Below are 17,328 nucleotides of genomic sequence, written 5' to 3'. Positions count from 1 at the left end.
TAATATCCAGCAAGAAATATTGTTTGAAAATTTGTTTCGTAATATTACCTTCTGTTTTCTTCGTATTATTTAAGTTTACAAGCTTCTCTCTTTCTTTATTACATAGTGAAAAAGAATATAGATTTACAAAAAAACATTGGTTATATTTATGTTCCTTTTGGCGTTACTCTTGGAATGCGGTTTAGGCCAGTCAATCAAAACTCCTTATTCCCCGATCAAACGATCCGTCACGGTTTGGATGGTGTGATGGCGGGGAAACAGATTTGTAGACCAATCTCTTTCAATTCGACTGATTGTTCCCATTTCCTATTGACTCCCATATCTAATGTTCCACATTACAGGACTGCATATTGTGATAAACGCTTCTGCTTCGATTAATTCATGGCGGCGTATCAAGCGTTAATATTAAATGAAAAGGAATTAATTTTATCGTTGCAATTTTCTCATAACAAAAATATCTTGTGAGCGTTATTTCCCAAATTTTTTTATTTCTATCTGTCAAACGTCGGCCAAAGATGTTATTTATGCAAACAATATTTTTTTCGATTTCTTTTTTCTATAATAAAAATTTGTATAATCGGCGAAGTGATCAGGATGAGAAGTATCTAGTCGTCCTTTGAAATTTTCAGTCTTTCGATACAGTTCACCGACAGTGACGGGATACATCACATTGTAGGCCCAATTTCAAAAAAATGGGGAAAAAAATACATATCCATATATCTTATGCATGTAGAGCACACATTGAATTAAAGATAGGTCGGAGAAATTGTATTATCTAAAATTCTCAACGTCTTTCAAAATTTTTCTAGTGCTTCTAGAGAATACCATAAATGATCATGCAGGAATCAATAGCAAGACATTTCCTTTTGAAACATCGTTCTTCTCTCTAACTTACTCGTAATACCATCTTTTATACCGTGCTCGTTAGGTGATCGATAATAACCAGAAAGAGAAATAGGAAGACAACATTTTTAAAGGTCATGACGACGAACCTTCTCGATTCCGATGTAGTATTGTTTTGCAAAGCTCGAACGGTGGTAGGGGGCTAGGAAATATCTCCCTTCAAAGGATCCAATGGTAAGCTGCTTCGTTAAGAGGATATAATCGATTGCGTTCAGAAGGTTCGTCGAAGAGACGTCCGACGGTACACACAGATCGTGGGTCAAAGTGGAATGTTTTCTCTAATGGGGAAATATTCCTTCGTAGAAAAGAAGATTTCATTCCGGAATCCTCTTTCATTTCATCTTGTTCCATCTTCAGAAGGATGCAACGCAGTCGAGAAGGGAAAATAAGGATCTACAATAACGTTGACCGTGTCTTTGTATATCGAACTAATGTTAATTTGGATAGCAATTGGCTAGAAAATTATATGTACCGTAATAATGTTTATTTCGATGCCGTTCGGGTGTTTGGGAACGATAAAGAAAATCTCACAGCAATTCTCAAGGATACCAAAAAGGAAGTTCTGCGAATCAATTTTGAAGAAAATGGTGATACAGGGGATGAAGAATGCGAAGGTGACGATAAAGGTGAGTCACATTTCGATATAGGTCGAATTTCTTGGAAAATAATGTCAAAAATGATAATGTTAATATATCAAAGTGAATATTCGAGCAACTTTAAATTGCTCTGTCCGCATATTTCATAGTTAATAGAATTAAACGATTTACACGGTGGTATTGAAAAAAAGTGATCCTTAAAAATTTTCCATCTCTTTGATATTTTATTTTTGTTAAACATACTTCAAAATCATCCGAAGATATTAAAAACGTTCAATTAATCTTTTAATATACTTTTTAAGATTCCCAACTATTTATCACAATATTTGAGTGTATATTCATGATTTTATTTCTATCAGAAAAATACGTCAAATCTCTTTCAAACTCTCTGAAACAGACTTTCCCTTCAAGCAAGCGGAAAGTATGATAATTACAAAAAGAAAACTAATACGATTATTTACGAAAACATACGATACCGGTTCGATTGTCGATATGTATCTCTCGAAGATTCTCCATTTGTCTCTTTGTACTCCCGTTCTCCTTGAGTCATGTATCTCTATTCTAATTGATTAACTGACATTAAAGCCAGCAATTCAACTAGTATCAGCCAAGAAAATCAACCCACATGTTAGAATCGTCAATGGGTAGTATTAGAGTCAATAGGGAGAGCATACACGGTGTAACATCATGGAAGAGGCAAGAGCTGCACTACGGTCGGCTCTATATACGATCATACGATTAAATCATAATAATGTATAAATAAACATACCATAAATGCGGTAACTCGAATTGTATTTTCTTTTCTGTTCTATATTATATAATAACATATCGAAGAAGAATTGCACCGTTTGAAATATAGTGTGAAATAATAATCAAAAGCTATGCAATTTTCTATCATATCTTATAAAACGGTGTATTCTAGTATTAAACACGAAATTATGTAATAAGATCTGTAATGTAGAGTCTCGAATATAGATCATATATATGTAAATAGAAATTATGCGTTAAATATGCAGTGTACGTTTATGTCACCGTGTCATCGTTATACCGTCAGTTTATATTCGTATTCAACATAATTAAAAAGAGAAGAAATGTTTGGTTCAATATTCCGTATTGTTTGTCAGAATATTCACGTCATTTATTAAACATAATGTGTATTGGACGTCGATCAGAAATATAAGTATTTGGGCGACTTAATTTATTACGTGGCAGAAATACCTTTCGATTGTTATTTAATGAAAATGCATGTAGACATTACCTTCTTCCATACGTATCGTCAAGTACCTTCGGCTTAAACGATTTGTTATTACCCCTCTCCATGCACCAGTGCTCTTGTGTTCACTCATGCGCACTAGGCCATGTGGGCGGGAATACGTGCGCGGTACTGTTGGCGTGCGTTCGTGTATCTCCTCCATTATTTGGAGAAGAAGGAAAGTATTTTTTCATTTCTTTTCCTCTCATCAAACGAAGCAAACAATTCGATAATAGCATTGTATTAACAGTGTAATTCAATTACCCATTTAGCGGTATTAATTAATTTGCAGATCGATGTATAACGATTAATTTAGTTCTTTCAAACGAACGAATACTTTTTCCGAAAAATTTATTTCCCATTGGAAAATTTCAAGGAATGATCCAAGTATACTTCGAGTTATCAAATTCTTCGTATATTATGTTCCAAACTAAATAGTTCCACGGAAAATATTATCTTTGTCGATTCGTTCCTTTCTCATTACCTATAACCGAGTACAGCAACGACATCATTATATTTCTAGTAACATAATATTTCTTATTTACTTAGTATTTTTCTAATATTTTACTCGAATGGTTAAATATCTTAATAAGACTACATATAGTAATCATTTATATAGTACTTCCCCGAGAATAGTAAAGATCTGTGATACTTCTTTCTATTCATTGTTATTCGATCAACCGATCCGTATTGCGCAAAATATAATTTATAAATATCGTAGAAAAACAGCTTTTGCATGAGATTGATACAGTATTCTGAGTTCTACTTTCTCGTTAAGGTCATGAATGATTCTTGATAACATTAACACAATTAATTAATAATTACACAATTAATAATTAACACAATTCGATTTTTACAATCTGAAATGATCGAAAAGATAAGTGTATGGAGACTGAAGAACAATCAAATGGAAAAAAAAACATTCAAACGGAACAAAGGAAGATAAAAGCAAAAAGAAATATCCCCTTTACTGTAAGATTGATCAAAAATTATTGGTAACATAGTGAGAAAGTTATCGGAGATGACATATCTTATCAATTTATGAAAAACAGTTGGAACCAAAATAAATGATGGAGAAGAAAAACCTTGGTGATTCGATACTTGAAGTGATTACATTTTTCAATGGCAGTACAGGCTGTTTATTATAAATCTAGGCAAGTTCCTGAGAGATCAAGAATAAAATATAAGTTTAAAACCTACAATATTGGGATATATCATCTATATCATTTTTAACAACATGCTGTCGATAAAATAAATCATATTTGAATTTTTTTATTCCGACCTATAAATCTCAAAGCATTACTTAGGGCTACTTGTGTCTATTCATCCAGTCTTATAGGGCATACTCATTAACAGACGGAAATAAAACTATTTTTACTACTCCTTCGTAAGTTCATTACATTTTGTTTAAAATTACTGTAGCGATAAACTTATTTATTTTTTCTTGTATATGTTACGTTAATGAAAGGAATCTTCTTTATTTTTTCATATACCATCTCCATATATATATATCACTATGTACTAATATCTAATAATATTTATTACCTTATTTATTTATATATTCGTCTACATATTGATGAAGTATCTATATCTATTTGTGAATTATCAGGCATATGATTTAAAATATAATAATAAAGAAAATTAAAAGATAAAATGTAATCAAACCAAAAATTTATATAAAAAAAAGAAGATATTAAGAAAAACAGCAGAGGAATATGTATCTGGAAAGTGTACCATCCGATATCGATTTCATATTTTCATATATTTCCCTTGTATTGATATGTGTAAACTCGGCTATAGATAAATGTTTCATCTCTCTTTCTTAAACAAATTTTTGTTTTAATTTATTAAACAGGTGAGGATCAAAAAATAAATTTAAAGTAAATGAAGAAAAATTAAAATTAAGTACATACATTCTTATATGATACTATATAAGAGAATAATTCTAGAATTTCAATTCACATTATTAATTATCCTGAAAACGGATAATAAATAAATAATTCGTATAAATCACATTTCAATATAGGTCTTTGGAGAGAGATAATAATAATAAGTTCAGTATGAAGGTATTTGACGATAAGTATGGGAGAACGTATCATGCACCTGCAAATCATTATACCTCGAAACATTCATTAACATGAGAGTTCGTGATATGCAGCAAATTAATTGGTCCAAATCCCTATATTACTAAAGATGTATATTAATTATTATGAATATTATTTAACTTCGTGTCGTGAATATTGTGATAACCAATTTGGAACCATGATTTTAACGTTTCTTCTTTCATGAATTATACTAAATAATTATTAAAACTGGTATAACGTTGACCTGGTCACGCAAACGTACAGTGAATATTCGACGCATAATTTAAAAGTGTTCCCTGGCTAAAACTAATATCCTGAACAACGGCAAAGCTATTGATCGTCCCTACGTGTTGTATCATTTTGCAAGGTATATCTCCCTCAGGTGCATTTCAAGTTTTTTTGATCCATGTTCCGCGTGAAACGTCGGACGACCCTTCAATAAATCTGTCTGTCGATAAATTAATATTCATCAAGAAATTCATTTCCAAATCCAATTAAGCCTTTCCGAGTAGTTCAATCGCGTAATAGGAAATTTTGATTGTCTTACGTAAATGGCGTCCAATTAAAATACCTTAAAGAGATGAAGTTGATATTAGGAAAGAGAAGTGACAAATGATTTTCTATGAATCCATATTCTTTCCTAATGCGTTATAAAAAGACACAGATGTGTAAAAAAGAGATTGTCATCTTCAATAATAGAAAAAGAACAGAAAGTGATATAACAAAAAAAATTGTCAAACAATATTCTTTGCTCCAGATTAATTCTTATTCATAAATATTTTTAACGACAAATAAAGGAAGAAACATATTAGCCAATTTTCAGAATTCTATAATTGATTTCTAATATCAAAATGTAAAGAGAAGGAGGGGAAAAAAGAAACGAAAGAAATTAATTTCCTCGTAACGTATGACCATCTTGGTTCTTTAGCTATATTGATTAACCTACATCAAGTATAATAAACCTGCGCAGAGCGCCATAGTGTTCGATCGATTACGAAACTGGCGGCGACGTGCGGCGTACAAGTACCGCCGTTCGGTGGACGGCGATGCGGCTGCAGGTCATTCCTTCGGTGGTTGTCGAACTAGTAATACGCGAGCGAGTGTGCTACAACAAATATTCGTTCGTGCATACTTCATACGTCCCAGAGATCAGTTATATAAGCAATTCAGGCAGTTGAAGCAATTTCTTCATTCTTACTAGTCATTTGTTTAAGCAATCAATATAAGGTAAATTTGTTAGTAATGATTAGTTCGTTATTTATTATAAAATTTTAATTTTGTGTTATGGAAATGAAACTGACTTTCGTGATCAATAATATCTAAATTATTATTTGTTGCCTTTCGGAAAAGGTACTTTATATCGCTTAAAAGGTTGTAACAAAATTTATTTTTGAGGATAATACAATTAGATGAACAATTGAATGGCTTCAGTAAGTCTTAACTAATCTACGAATTTTATATTGTTTCAGAGATACACTAAACCAACCGAGGACGAAAGCAGTTCCAAGAGCCTGGATGTATTGCAAAGGAGCCGAATTTACTTATACTGGAATTTTAAATTCCAAAGAAGATACAAAAAGTTCAACAACGCTCCACCAGATAATATAACATTGCACATCCAAAGTGAAACACATTTTCATTGACACTTTCTGCTCTTCCGTACATCCGACTATACGTCCTATATGGATAGTAGAAGTCAAGCCAGACCATCAACGAGATTAATATATGGAAACATTTTCCTTTTTACGTTTATGTTTAAATGGAAAATCAATCAATGCTGTGTTTATTGAATGGTAAGATACTTTAGAGATAAGATCAATTTTTCATTCTAAAATGTAATGTGGAATATAAAATCTGTATGATATCTATATATTTTATAATAATTTATTAATATTTTCGTAGATTATATGCAGCCGAAGAAAGTATTTTTAGTTCTAAGTGAATTTATCACAAATATTCCAAATGGAGTGAAACCCAAATTGGAGTAATTATTCGGTAATTTCTATAATATACAAATGAAATTTTTTAAGAAATCTTATACATATGGCTACTGCTGAATTTAAAGTATATTGATGGAATAATAGAATGACTAGTGATAATGGTGTTTCAACGGTTTTTATTGCTTATAAAGCTCGTCGTTCGGACGTATGAGAGCTAGGGATTATTTCGCGTATGACACATACTTGCGTATTACTGGATCGAAAATCACGGGAGGAATGACTTCCCCTGGTTAAGTTAATCCCACGTCGTTTCGTTAGAAGACCAAGTTTCCTAGATTTTAATTTTCTAGTTTGGGGATGAAAAATATCCCCTCTCCTGTAACTATATTTTTATTTTATTTTCCCATCTCCTGTAGACATATTTTTATTTTTTGCACTTGAATGACTTTTTGCACTTATAAAATTATTTCATAAAACTTGGCATCTTCTAATGAAATTGACAATTAAGTTTCTCTTTTTTAATTGCAATATTCACGTAAAACTGTAATTATTTATAATATAATTCGTTATTATTAATAATTTTTGTATTAATAATTTCAAATTATTTTAATAATAATATCAGAAACAATAAATATTGTAATTATCAACATTAATTTCTTTCAATTTAATCGTAATATCATATACGAAATATGTAATGTTTCTTCTTTCGTAAGTTCAAGTTGAACTTAAAAATAGTATTCTGATATTATTTGGTATTACTGATATTACAATTTTCGTACTATGTAATTCGTATTGTAAAATATTCTGTTGTTAAAAAATTTTTTCGTAGGAAGTTATATCTACTTCCATTTTCCTTAAAAGCACTCTCTTCAAATAGCACCTTCTTATCTTGTAAACATATATATGTTGCTTAAGTTACCCTAGAATTCATTTCCGTTATTGCACGATAATAAAAACAAGTATGCGAAGAAAATCTCTTGTCGTATTTCTTTGTTTCCTAATATCATCATCTTCTCTTTCACATATTTCCTATTCGAGAGAACCACAGAGTTAGTAAGTGATTTGGGCGGTGATTGAACCGCTACTTATTGGGAATACCGTGTCTCACTTGAATTTTCTATTGAAATGATGTTGTTATCCCGGGAATACTGTTAAATCATGCGTTTATCATTCACGGTACGTCCATCTATCGTGTCATCGTTATACCAACAGCTTAAATAATTATTCAACATAATTTAAAGGGGGAAGAAGTATATTGTTCAATGTTCCAAATTGTTTGTCAGAATATTCAGGTCAAGTTATTAGAAATAATCAGTAACGGAGGTTTTTCAGAAATACAAGTATTTGGACGAGTTAATTTATTACGTCGTTGAAATACATTTCGATTGGGATTTAATGAAAATGCATGTACACGTTGCGTTCTTCCATACGTATCGTCAAGTACTTTCGGCTTAAACGATTTGTTATAACCCCTCTCCATGCACTCCATGCACAGTGCTCGTTTGTTCACTCATGCGCACTAGGTCATGTGGGCGGGAATACGCACGCGGTACTGTGGGCGTGCGTCCGTATATCTCCTCCCTTATTTTGATAAAAAGGAATGTGTTTTTTCATTTATTTTCCTCTCGTCAAACCAATCCTGTTCGATTGACCTTATTAATTTTCCAGGAAACGAATAATAAATAAGTAATTCGTATAAATCATGTTTCAACATAGGTCTCATTTCTTGATAAATAATGTTAATATATCAAAGAGAAGACTCGAGTACCTTTAAATTGCTACTTCCTGATGCATAACAGTTATTAGAATTAAAGGATTTTCACGTTAGCATGACAAAATAGTAATCCTTTTAATATTTCGACCTCTTTGATATTTTATTCTGGTTAAACCTACTACAGAATCTTCCGAAGATATTTAAAACGTTCAATTAATCTTTTAGTATACTTTCTAAGAGTCCTCACTATATATTTAAATATTTGAGTCAACATTCAGAATTTTATTTCTATCAGAAAAACATGTCCAAATCTACTGGAAACCCTCTGAAACGGACTTTCGCTTCAAGCAAGCGGAAAGGATGATTATTAAAAAACGAAAACTAATAGGATTAATCACGAAAACAAACGATACCGGTTCGATTGGCGATATGTATCCCTCGAAGACAAATTGTTTCTCCGTTTGTCGCTTTGTATTCTCGTTCTCATTGAATCATGTATCTCTATTCTAAGAGATCATGTATCTTTATTACAACTGACTGACAAGCCAGCATTTCAACTTGTATCAGCTAAAAAAATCAACCAACATGTTGGACTCGTCAATAGGCAGTATCATAGGAAGAGCAAACACGGTACAATATCATGGAAGAGGCAATAGCTGCACAAAGGTTCGCTCTACATACGATCATACGATTAAATCGCGTAAATGTATGAACAAACATGTCCTAAAACAGGTAACTCTAATTATATTTTCTTTTCTGTTCAATATAATACAATAATATACCCAAGAGGAAGTGCGCAGTATAAAATATAGTGGAAAATAATAATCAAAGACTATACAACTTTCTATCGTATATTATAAAACGTAGTTATAACATATTATTATATACGAAATTGTATAATACGATCTATACTGTAGCGTCTCGAATATAGCTCATCTATATCTATACAGAATTATGCGATTATCTAAAACATGATAAAAGAAAAAAAATCCTATGAAAATAAATTCTTGCGTCAATATTAAACGATATAAAACTCAAATATGGTTAATCTATCCGAGTGCATATTTTCTAAAATGATATAAATGATTTTCATTATCGTGACTGACTGGGAGCAATTATATTATTCTGCATCATCCCTCTTCAGAAACTCCTAAAAACTTGTTTGAACGAGAATATGGGCTCAATTCAGAATAAACGGCTATTCAACCACCGCATATAGGTAGTAAGCTCTCTAAATGGTGGAGCGAGCATTGTTTCCACTAATTATTTTTCGTATATTAACGAGGGTATCATCCCTAGTAATTCCTTCCAAACGTTCCCGATAATTTCGGATCCTTACTACAGTAAAGTGGACATATTTTTTTAGGTAGATGCATTCATTTCCATTTTAATTCTTTTCTCTTCTTTTGATTCTCCCCATTCCTTTCAGTCACTTTACTTCGTAAAAATTTAATTTTACATAACTTCTTTTGAAGGAGGGAATTTTTTTTGGTATGTAATTATTCATACATACATATTTTTCGTGACGAAATGTGTTGGCATTACGTAGAAAGTAGGATTAAAAACTGTATTTGGAAGGAAAGTAAATTTCAAGAAAAGGCTGTCTTTCTGCAACATTTATAACTTATATTTTGATGTAATAATAGATACAATAATAGTAAGTATAATAATAATGATATTAATAAGTATAATTAACCTCTATTATAATGAGGGAATTATTATGTCCATGTTAAATTTCATATGCGCTTATTGAGAAATTAAAACATTCCAGCAATATATTCGAATAATACGAATATCATGTTACTAGAAATAGAATAAAATTATTGTTATCCTCAGTTATACGCAATGAAAAGTAACCGATTGGAAGAATATAACATTTTGCTTCGAGTTAATTAACAGAAAAACGCAGTGCACGAATTATTGTATAACTAAAAGTATAATTTGATAACTTTTTAAATTCTCCAATCAGGAGTAAATCTTTAGGAAAATGTAGACGATATAATCCTACGAATCTACCTAAGAACTGAATCATTCACACGGTATACAGCTCTGTAAAAGACCTAATAGGATATTTAAATGATGCATCTAAGTAGAGAACTAAATTATACAAGTCATCGTATGATTAAATTGTCCGCTTGGGTTGACGAGATGAAAACAAATGAAAAAATACCTTTCTCCTTTCCATGATACGAGAAGAGAAATAACCACACTCCCTCATAGGATCACACAATCATCTCATCCACTTGAAAACGTTAACACAGGCGCGAATGTACACACATGGATGAAGAGAGATAATAATAATACGTTCAGTGTGAACGTATTTGAAGCTAAGTATGTGAAAACGTATTACTTGAAAATCATTTACCTCGAATGAATCTTTCCATGAGAATTCGAGCTCCCCAACAACGGTAGAGCTTTTTATCGTCCCTACGTGTTGAATCATTTTGCAAAATATACCACCCTCAGGTTCATTTCAAGTCTCTATGATCCACGTTCCTCGTGCAACGTCGGACGACCCTTCAATAAATCTATCTGTCGATAAATCTATCTTCACCGAGAAATTCATTTCCTCCCAATCCATATCCAATTAAGCCTTTCCGAATCGTTCAATCGCGTAATAGGAAATTTTGATTGACTTACGTAAATGGTGTCGAAATAAAATACGTAAAAGAGATAAAGATGATATTCGGGAAAAAAGTGACGAATGATTTTGTATTAATCCATATTCTTTACTAATGCGTTTTAAAAAAAGACATATGTGTAAAAAAGAGATTGTTATATTAAGTAATCGAAAAAGAACAGAAAGTAGTATACCAAAAAAAAATTGTCAAACAGTATTCTTTGCACCAAATTAATTCTCATTCATAAATATTTTTAACGCCAAAAACAAGAAGAAACATATTTGCCAATTTTCAGAATTCTTTAATTAATTTCTAATTTCAAATTGTAAAGAAAAGGATGGGAATAAAGAGACGACAGAAGAACATAGAAGAGCAAGAAGAAGAATAATGATACATCCAATTAAAAGAGATCAATAGAGAAATTCATTTCCTCGTAACTTATGAGCATCTTGGTTCTTTCTATATATTGATTAATCTACATCAAGTGTAATAACCCTGTGCAAAGGGCGCTATCGTGTTCGCTGGGTTAAGAATCCAAAGCGTTGTGCGGGGTATAAATACCGCCGTTCGGAGGACGGCGATGAAGCTGCAGGTCATTCCTTGGGTGATTGTCGAACTAGTAATACGCGAGCGAGTGTGGTACAACAAATATTCGTTCGTGCATACTTCATACGTTTAAGAGATCCGTTATACAAGTAATTCAGGCGGTGGAAACAATTTCTTCATTCTTATTGGTCATTTGCTTATACTATCAATGTAAAGTAAATTTGTTAGTAGTCATGAGTTTGTGATTTATTATAAAATTTCAAGTATACATTATGGAAATGATACTGATTTTCGTGATCAATGCTATCTAAATAATTGTTTGTTGCATTTCGGAAAAGGTACTTTATATCGCTTAAAAGGATGAAACAAAATTTATTTTTGAGGACAGTACAATTAGATGTACAATTGAACGACTTCCGTAACTCTTAACTAATCTACGAATCTTATAATGTTTCAGGGATATACTAAACCAACGGAAGACGAAAGCAGTTCCAATAGCCTGGATGTATTGCAAAGGAGCCGAATTGACTTATATTTGAATTGTAATTCCAAAGAAGAACAACGCTCCACCAGATAATATAACATTGCACATCCAAAGTGAAACACATTTTCATTGACACTTTCTGTTCTTCCGTACATCCGACTATACGTCCTATATGGATAGTACAAATCAAGCCAGACCATCAACGAGATTAATATATGGAAACATTTTCCTTTTTACATTTATGCTTAAATGGAAAATCAATCAATGCTGTGTTTATTGAATGGTAAGATATTTTAGACATAAGATAAATTTTTCATTCTAAAATATAATGTGGACTATACAATCTATATCGTATCTATATACCTTATAATAATTTATTGAATATCTTCGAAGATTTTATACAGTCGAAGAAAGTATTTTTATTTACAAGTGAATTTATCACAAATATTCGAAATGGTATTAAACCCAAATTGGAGTAATTATCCGGTAATTTCTATAATATGGAAATGTTATTTTCTAATAAATCTTATGCAAATAGCTACTGCTAAATTTTGAAGAAGATTGATGGAATAATGGAATGACTAGAGATAATGGTGTTTAAACCGTCTTTGTTATTTGTAAAGCTGTTCTTTCGGAAGTATGGTAGCTAGGGATTATTTCGCGTATGACACACACTTGCGTATTACTGGGTCGAAAATCACGGAAGGAATGACTTCCCCTGGATTAGTTAATCCCACGTCGTCTCGTTAGAAGACCAAGATTCCTAGATATTAATTTTCTAGTTTGGGGATGAATAATTTCCCCTCGCCTGTAACTATGTAGTTATATTTTTATTTCCTTTATGCACTTGAAAAATTATTTCATAAAACTTGGAATCTTCTAACGAAATTGACAGTTACTTTTCTCTTTTTTAATTGCAATATGCAAGTAAAACTGTAATTATATATAATATAAGTAATTATTATTAATGATTTTTGTATTAATAATTTCAAATTATTTTAATAATAACATCAAAAATAATAATTATTGTAATTATCAACGTTAATTTCTAGAAAGTAATGGTAATATCATATACGAAATATGTAATGTTTCTTCTTTCGTAAGTTTAAGTCATACTTAAAAATAGTGTTCTAATATTATTTCATATTACGGGTATTACAATTTTCATACTATATAATTCTTATTATAAAATATTTGGTTGTTAAAACATTTTTTCGTCGGAAGTTACATCTACTTCAATATTCCTTAAATACATTTTCTTCAAATATCACCTTCTTATCTCGTAAACAAATATATATTGTTTAAGTTATCCTAGAATTCATTTCCATTATTGCACGATAATAGAAAAAATGTATTCGGAGAAAATCTCTTGTGATATTTCTTTATTTCCTCATCTCACCATCCTCTGTTTCACGTATTTCCTCTTCGAGAGAACCACACAGTTAGAGAGTGATTTGGGCGGATCGAGTGTTTGCGCTGCTACTGTTTGGGAAATCCGTGTTTCACTGAAGTTTCCTATTGAAATTGTGCTGTTAGCTCGGGAGACTTAAATTTTGCGTTAAATATTCAGGGTACGTTCATCTCACCGTGTGTATATATATAATATTTATGAAAAACGCTAATAAAATATTACGAATATTTTTTAACTACATGTCGTGAATATGATGACAAACAATTTGAAACATGGGATTCAACATTTCTCCTTTTTTAATTATAGCGAACTGTTACTTAATTTATATCGATGGAATAACGATGATGCGAACGTGGACTTTTTATTTCACGTATAATTTAAAAGTATACTCCTGCTATCGTTATTATTTCCAAAAATTTTGAATCTTTTAATCGTCCCTGTATGTTAAATTATTTTGTATGATAAACCTCCCTCAGTTTCATTTCCATTCCCCTTCGATCCATGACCCGCATGGAACATCGTACGATCCCTTAAAAAATCATTCTACGTACAATCGCGTATACCCTCCAACTAAAGCCGCTTACGTTTGGATCCTTTGGAAGAAGTAAATCCCTCCCATTTCCTCGTACTACCTTCCGACGCTTTTTAAACTAACGCCCTAATGGTCTTTCCAAACTTCGTCGTCAAGCACAAATGTTTTTTCTTCTTTTTCCTCTTCCTAGGTATTCCCAATCACATAATGCATACATGAACTATCGCTAACGATGTTCCTTCCTTGGTTAAAATTCTATCTGCATCTTGAACCGCTCTTCTAATTACACGATCCAATGCACTCTATTATAAAAGATGAAATTAATATAGAAAATTGGATAAGATACATGACAAGTTAATTATATCTGATCTCTTCGTACCTCGTTTATTAAAATTCAATATTGATGTCGATGGTTGCTAGAGTAATGCTCTACCAGTAGCAACATGTTTACTTCTATACGTCGGATAATATGGTGCCTCTCTCATCAACTTGAGTTCCATATCGTTTACAAGTTTTTTAATAAATTCGTGAGCAGCGTCAGCTACCTCCGCCCCTTTTACGATCTGACACATTAAATGACGAATGACATGTAACGCAAAATTCTATGAAAAAATATTGAAATTTTTATTCATATATTATTATTCACCTCCTCTCTTTCATCGAACATCTTGCTTCCCATATCAAATATTCTTCTTTACAAAGGTGAAAAATATATGGGTTCTTGAATTATACACATTAATATAATACATATATGCCAGCTAGAGTTAAGAGACTTAATGTCCAACTCATTAATAGAAATATTCTCGTCGCTATCATAAAATCTGCGTAAAAATTCAATAAATTATTATAAAACATCCCTATGATACAGATTTTATATTCGACAGTACATTTAAGAACAACAAACTTGTACCTTATCTCTAAAATTCGATAAACAAACCATTGACTGATTTTCCACTGAAATATAAGAAGAAACAGAAAAACGTTTTCATATCATAATCTGATTGATTGCATTTGTACTATCCATGTAGGAGTTATCGCCGGATATAAGGAAGAACAGGCCAAAGTAAATATGTTTCACTTCGGATATAGAATACTTCATTAACACGAGGTAGTGAAATTTCGTATATCTTGTTTGGAATTATAATTCAAATATCCCTCAACTCGGGCCTTTGTAATACTTGCAAGCTATTGGAACTTTTCCTGCTTCCGCCTTCGTTTCCTTTAGTATATCTCTGAAACAATTTAAAATTCGTAGATTAGTTCAGACTTACGATAGACATTCAATTGTTCATCTAATAGTATGCATGTATAGTTATCGAAGGCAAATCGGATTACGCCATTTTAAGTGATGTAAAGTATCTTTTCCGAAAAGCAACAAACAATAATTAAGATGGTATTGATCACGAGAATCAGTTTTATTTCCATAATATATAATTGAAATTTTATAATAAATTACATACTAATGCCTACAGATAAATTCACCTTACATTGATAACAGAAACACAAGACTAGTGAAAACGAAGAAATTGTTTCCACCGCTTGAACTCCTTGTAAAACTACCCTTTGGAACGTATGAAGTACACACGTAACAAATATTTCTTGTACGACACTCGCTCACGTATTTCTAGTTCGACAAATTCCGAAGGAATGACGCACAGCTTTATCGCCATATTCTTACAGGCAATTCATACCCCACAAATCGCTTTGGGTAGTTTACCTAACGACCATGAGGGAACCCTCTGCACAGGGTTTTATGTAGGTTAATCAATATTTCCTATCATACGATTGAAAGAACCGAAAAGGTCATAAGCTCTGAGGAAATGAATTTCTCTATTGATATTTATTGATTCGATGAATAATTATTCTTTTTTTCTATGTTCTTCTTTCGTTCCTACTTTTTACAGTCTGAAATTAGAAGTGAACTAAAGAATTTTGAAAATTTCTTCCTGTTCTTGAGGTTAAAAGTATATATCAATAAAAATTAATTTTGAGTAAAAAATATTGTTTGACAATTTTTTTCGTAATATTATTTTCTATTCTTCTTCTATTACTTAAGTTAACACTGTCTTTTTTTACACATCTCTCTTTTTTTATGACGTTGTAATGAAGATTGTATTCAGGGAAGACAATTTTTTTTTCGTGATATTACCTTTTTCCTACGTATTTCATTTGAACACGACTTACGTAAGTCGATTAAAATTTCCTATTACGCGATCTAACGAGCCGAAAGAGCCTAATGGGACATGGATTAAGGGGAAATTGATTTCTCGACGAATATTTTTCCCTTCTTAATTATCATATGGTATAATCGACTTTGTATATCTGCGTATTTCGACATGGTCTTTTGCTTCAACTTTATCGATCGCTCCCTACAAAAGATTAATACTGATTAAAAAAAAAAAAATTAGTTTTCTTGTTGATATTATCTCATAATAAAAATATCTTGTGAACGTAATTATACATTTTTTGATTGCTATCTGTCAAAATCGACCAGAAATGTTTCTCATGCAAAAAATATTGTTTTCCCTATTTCTTTTGGTCATATTAAAAATAATATCATTGGTGAATTTCTCAGCATGAGAAGTATTTGCTTTTTCGTTATGATCCATTATATATTTCATTATGATCGTTTCAAATTCTTCACCTGTCATGGAGTGCCAATCATTTAAATTTCGAAGTTGTCGGATGTTATCATCGGAAGCGTTGTGCATTAACATTTTTACTTTTTTGTTACAGTTCTTAGCCAGTGATATGACGCCTTATATTTTAACTCGAATATAAAAAAAGGAAGAAAAGAAAATGTATATCCATATATCTTATGTTTGGATAATGAAATACATAGTATCGATCGGCAGTATTCTATTATCTAAAGTCATCAATAGTTTCCAAAACGTTTTAGAGCTTCCTTGTCATATTATCAATCGACGTGCTGGGTTTGGAAAGAAGGCTTTTTTCAAACCCAGCACGCTTCCTGTTCAAACATCGTCCTAGTCTTTACGTGAACCGTAGTATTGATTTCCACACCATCTTCATTACATGATCGAAATTAACCAGCAAGAAAACAAAACATTTATAAAGGCAGTGACAAAAATCCTTGACGAGGTTAATATGGCATTGTTTTATAAAGCTACATTCGAAGGGTTATAGGAGGAAAAGGAATATATCTAATTGAAAGGATCCAAACTTTAAGAATTTAAAAAAAGGCTTTATTTAGAGGATGTAATCGAATGTGTTGAGTGATATTT

At 31.5% G+C, this 17,328-nt stretch overlaps 4 long non-coding RNA genes across 8 annotated transcripts in view; 2 read left to right on the top strand and 2 right to left on the bottom strand.

Annotated features, from left to right (window-relative positions):
* Positions 1-1,082, bottom strand: part of LOC127070148 (uncharacterized) — an 82,342-nt gene extending 81,260 nt beyond the window's left edge. Inside the window, exon 1 of the long non-coding RNA XR_007784239.1 lies at positions 993-1,082. This is a non-coding gene — a long non-coding RNA (uncharacterized LOC127070148). The remainder of the gene's footprint in view (positions 1-992) is intronic.
* Positions 1-17,328, top strand: part of LOC127070118 (uncharacterized) — an 89,593-nt gene that overhangs the window by 10,562 nt on the left and 61,703 nt on the right. The window lies entirely within an intron of this gene.
* Positions 5,879-7,748, top strand: LOC127070135 (uncharacterized). The gene is made up of 3 exons (XR_007784217.1): positions 5,879-6,062; positions 6,305-6,628; positions 6,738-7,748. It is a non-coding gene; the product is annotated as an uncharacterized LOC127070135 (long non-coding RNA).
* Positions 11,877-17,328, bottom strand: part of LOC127070106 (uncharacterized) — an 83,896-nt gene continuing 78,444 nt past the window's right edge. For 2 of the 5 annotated variants that reach the window (XR_007784103.1, XR_007784101.1), the window contains exons 2-5: positions 14,994-15,315; positions 14,730-14,904; positions 14,463-14,646; positions 11,877-14,385 (exon numbers count right to left, since the gene is read on the bottom strand). This is a non-coding gene — a long non-coding RNA (uncharacterized LOC127070106). Of the gene's footprint in view, positions 14,386-14,462; positions 14,647-14,729; positions 14,905-14,993; positions 15,316-15,565; positions 16,453-17,328 lie in introns of all 5 variants that reach the window. The other 3 variants (XR_007784105.1, XR_007784102.1, XR_007784104.1) reach the window with 3 other exon arrangements.

Source organism: Vespula vulgaris, chromosome 17, assembly GCF_905475345.1.
Source record: "Vespula vulgaris chromosome 17, iyVesVulg1.1, whole genome shotgun sequence".
Lineage (NCBI taxonomy): Eukaryota > Metazoa > Arthropoda > Insecta > Hymenoptera > Vespidae > Vespula > Vespula vulgaris.
This window is presented reverse-complemented; position numbering and strand designations above follow the sequence as displayed.